We start from the raw sequence: 4,473 nt of genomic DNA on the forward strand, positions 1-4,473 counted from the left end.
TCATTTTATTGCCGGATAAAAGACTGTTACGAGTTTAAAGCATTGCGAGGCTAACGGAGCTTTAACCCTTCGGGCACGAGTGCCGATAAATAACAGAATTTTATATATCTTTTAATATTAAAGCTATAATAATACGTTTTGTTAAAAGACATGGTCTTATCAAGCACAGTTTTTATTTAACGCTTAGGAAAATCTTAAGGAGGATGATTGACCGTCGACCATTATCGTCGAAGGAATAATTAATATTGTTTTTCTATTTTACTTCAGTAATTTATTATACGTATTGTTCTTGAAATGGAAGTGAAATGTGAATCCTGAAATATTCTTTTTGGACAATGAATCTCCAATTGTATTCTTATTAAAGTTCGTCGAAGTAAGAAGCATCCGTTTTGAGAAGATCACTGTATAAATTTCAAAAATAATATTTCACTTCAATAATTTATCTGCTATTAGAATGAAAATAAAATATATTCCAATGTATATTCGATTCTTTACCTTACGCCTTTCAATTAGCACGCGAGCTGCGACATTGCCGCCCGTTCAGTTTTGCAACTGGATTTTTTCTCGATAATAAATTACCAGGGACAAGTAATCCAGCACTTACTTCGGCTCGTTCGGGGGTTCTTAGGTAGCCGCGGTGTCACCCCGTTATCTCTCACGCGTCCCGAGATGTTCCCGATACACGGAGCCCGGGGGTTTTCGAGTCTTTTACCGCGGGGATCTCTTCCTATCCGACGAAGCCCGGGGGCGACCCCCGGGCAAATAAATCAACCGATCCTCCGGGCAAAACGGGTTCCCGTCGGGAAGTTAAAATTAGTCGTCGGGCAAATTGGGCTCCGCTCGAAAAGTAATTATATTCGCCGGGAGTCGGTTCGAATGGGCTGCTGCCGCCGCGCACAGCCACTGTTCTCTCTCTCTCTCTCTCTCTCTCTCTCTCTCTCTCTCTCTCTCTCTCTCGCATGCCGGCTTCGCTTCCGCGCGGCTGACGTGTGCCATCTCAAGCTGAGCCCTCCAGTGACGAACGTTTGTGATAGCTTTGTTTGGCTGCTGATAACCCCAGACAGGAGAGCTCCGCTGAAACTTAGAGCACCGGGGATTCCGCGTGCCTCGAAAATCGCTGGCTATACTCGTACGCGCGCGCCGGACGTGATAGGATTTCTGGATGTGGTCGTTGATCTACTTTTTAACTGGACGAATTTATTGCCGGATGGACAGTCTTGGGCTCGCGACTCCTCTCGATCCGTGGGGATTGTATATGGGTTTCGTGAGAGTTGCTGTTAATTTCTGATTAGCCCTTTGGCACGGCCGTAGTTTTTCGTTAGACACGCATTTCTGTGGAAGTATATTAAAATATTTAAAATATTGAATTCTGTCACATTAAACGAATATTACTTGAAATGAAGAATAATATTAAGATTTTTTACAATATATAACATAAATATTGCACGATATATAATTAATCAGATTTAATAATAAACGGGGTGGAAATTTGATCTTGACGCCTGTCGGCGCCTACGGTACCGGGAAGCCAACGTGTGTCGGACGCCAGTAGGCGCCGACAGTAGTGAAAGGGTTAAGGAAGCATTAATAACGATCTAGTATAATATAATATCTTCTCGATTTCAGAATTTCCCAAGTTCAATTGCTCGCGCAAAGGTCGAATTGCGAAGGAAAAAAGAATTCGACGAAAGGTTCCGAAAAATCCACGGTGCAATCACGGACGTCGACCGAACCCCCGCCCCTAACTTTCGCCAGTCTAAACGTCACGTCTAAACGATTTTTGTCGCGCCCGAGCGTTGGTTACCGGTTACAATCGGCGAACAATTTTTCGCGACGCGACGACCGGGTCGCACCGGCGGCGCTTTCGTCAAAGCTCCGATATTCGTTTCACGTTCGCTTGGAAAGGGGGACGACGGTTGTTCTCGCGCGGGTTATTGCAAGAAATAATATTGGGAGCGAGCGGCGTGTTCTGTTCGCGAGCGAAATTACAAGCGGAAGGGTAAATATGTATATAAGGCGATGGATACCCGGCGTTAATTCCGAACGATTGCTCCTTGTGTTTCGTGACCAATGGAAATCTGGTCTCGCGCTCGATTTCCAAGTAAGTGCGTATCACGGTGTGCATCATGCACGAGCGCGTTGCTCGCTCGACCCTGCCCGGAATCTTCTTTCTTCTTTTCTGCGCCGGGCACAAAAGAACCTACACCGGCGAGTGCCTTGTCCGCGGTGCCGCAGCACCTGGGAAAATCACGCTAGGTTTAATCAACGTTCTACCGCGGTAATTGTCCGTTCGCTCGCCGCTTCCGGGATACACGCTCTTAAGTCCGCCTCATCTTCGGAACGCCTAATGCCGCGGCGCCGGTCTCGTCGTCGCGCGGGCGAGAAAAAACTTCGACGAACCTTGAATTAAATTAAAAATGGTCGCACCTGAATTGCGGAACCCTCTCGGGAATATATCCGTCGTCGAGTAAGCAGTGTTCTCTAATCGGAGAAATTTCCGACGCCATTTTGTCGTGCTCTGTGCACTCCAGGAAATTAGCGAATGCGGACTATACGTTCGCGCGGATCCGTTTTCGTTATATTGTTTCCAGTACGGTGCATGTAACGCGAAACGCTTCTAAATATGGACCGCTTGTTTTCACAGTGGCGAAGGTCGTTTTAACCATTCGCGCTCGAAGATGTTTTAACTGTAAATCTGAAATCAGTTTTATGGATTATAGTATTTTTATTCTACGTGACAGGGTGCATTTCGTTCGTGTGAAATTCATTTTTGTGACTCGTACAATCGTTAGCGATCTTTAACAATGTTCAACAATGTTTAACGATCATCTTTAACAATCTTTTAAATATAAACCTGGTTAGTGTAAAAATTATTATAAAACAATTATAGAACAATTATAATGGTGCCTGGGAATTATATTTTGAAAATATTGACCGCCAATAGCCGGCACGTCAATGTTAGATCGCAGACATTAACCCTTTACCCTCCGTTTTGTCTTCTCTCAGGGGAGATCGTGATTCCAGCATATCATTAGACATTAACCTTTATATTAGCTACTACAGAAAATTAATTTATTATATATATATAAAAGTTCATACGTGCTGATAGGTAACATCCATGATAGCACAGACTTTAAAGGGTTAAACAGCGCTATTTCGCGATCGAAGCCCACCGCGACGTATTTGTCCATCGACGTTGCGTAAACACGCGGAAAAACAGAAGCGGCGGCGACGACGGAACGCGTGGGGGACAGTTTTTCCGATCGTGCGCGACGACACACGCTAATTTTTCCGGCGGGAAGCCTTCGAGGAAATTTATTTCCCGCCCGGATTTATCGGTTTCCCCCGCCTAAGCAAACGATTTGCATTTCAAATATCTGTCTTGATTCCCTTCGCGCGCGCGCGCGCGCGTGGTTGTTCGTTCTCTTCTTTATTTCCCGCGAATTTATCGGCGGCAGGTCACGTACGGCCGGATCCGCTTCTTTCTCACCTGGCGCCGCCGCCGCCCCCGTTGATCCTTCCCGACCGCGGTGGCGGAGGGCTGAAACTGCGATAATGCAACGTAAGTCGAAGCGGAACGTGAGCTATTATAATCCCCGCGGGCTGAAATCAGCGCAATATCAGACGGAAGGGAACGGAAGAAGGAAAAGTCGCCGGGCCCGCGGAAAAACTCGGCTAAGCCCCGACGCCGTTTTAATTGAACTAATTTCTATCTGTGTCGCGGTGACTCGATGAACGCCTGCCCCTCGTCTGTCCTCGGCGAACCATCGGTTTCAACCCGTTCGCCGTGGCGTCTTGATCCTTGCTCTTCGATTTTTAGGGGGGGATAGTGAGAAATTTCATTTTTGACGGGATTAACACTTCACCGACCGTAAATGTCATTGTAAGGTAATCGAAGCTATTAACATTTTTATATTTCTGTAACATTGTTTTTAAGCAATATATATTTTATTTTTGTTCTATTCGTCGTGAAAGGTATCTAAAATATTTAAATAATTGAATGTTATACTGAAGGGAGGAGTATTTCGTTCTGGAGCCGCCAATAAGGCTTTGTATCGTGTTTTTCCTTAGATAAGGCTAAAACGACGTTTTCGCGGTATATATAGAAACAAGAACGGTTTCAGTTAACTTTCGGTAAAGGAATCCATCTGTTACCAAATTACGAAAGTACTCGCCACATTATTCAATTATTAATAAATTATTAAGCCAAACAGCAGCAATTTTGATTAAATCGCTACACATATTCTTTTTAGTTCAAGGTTTATCTACTTGTCGGTAAGCACCGAGCAAAGAAAAAGTAAAGCTCGACGATCGAGACACGCGATCAAATACTCTCAAGCGGTTGATATTCCGCGAGTGCTCTTCCTTTCTATCTTCGTATACTTGACTGCGCAATGCTTGTTGGTACATTAGACGACCATTAAAGAGTTTCACTTCTTTGGCGAAGCTGTCGCCGAAAAGCCACAGTCTCGG

The sequence above is a fragment of the Augochlora pura genome, chromosome 2 (assembly GCF_028453695.1).
Source record: "Augochlora pura isolate Apur16 chromosome 2, APUR_v2.2.1, whole genome shotgun sequence".
In the NCBI taxonomy this organism is placed as follows: Eukaryota; Metazoa; Arthropoda; class Insecta; order Hymenoptera; family Halictidae; genus Augochlora; species Augochlora pura.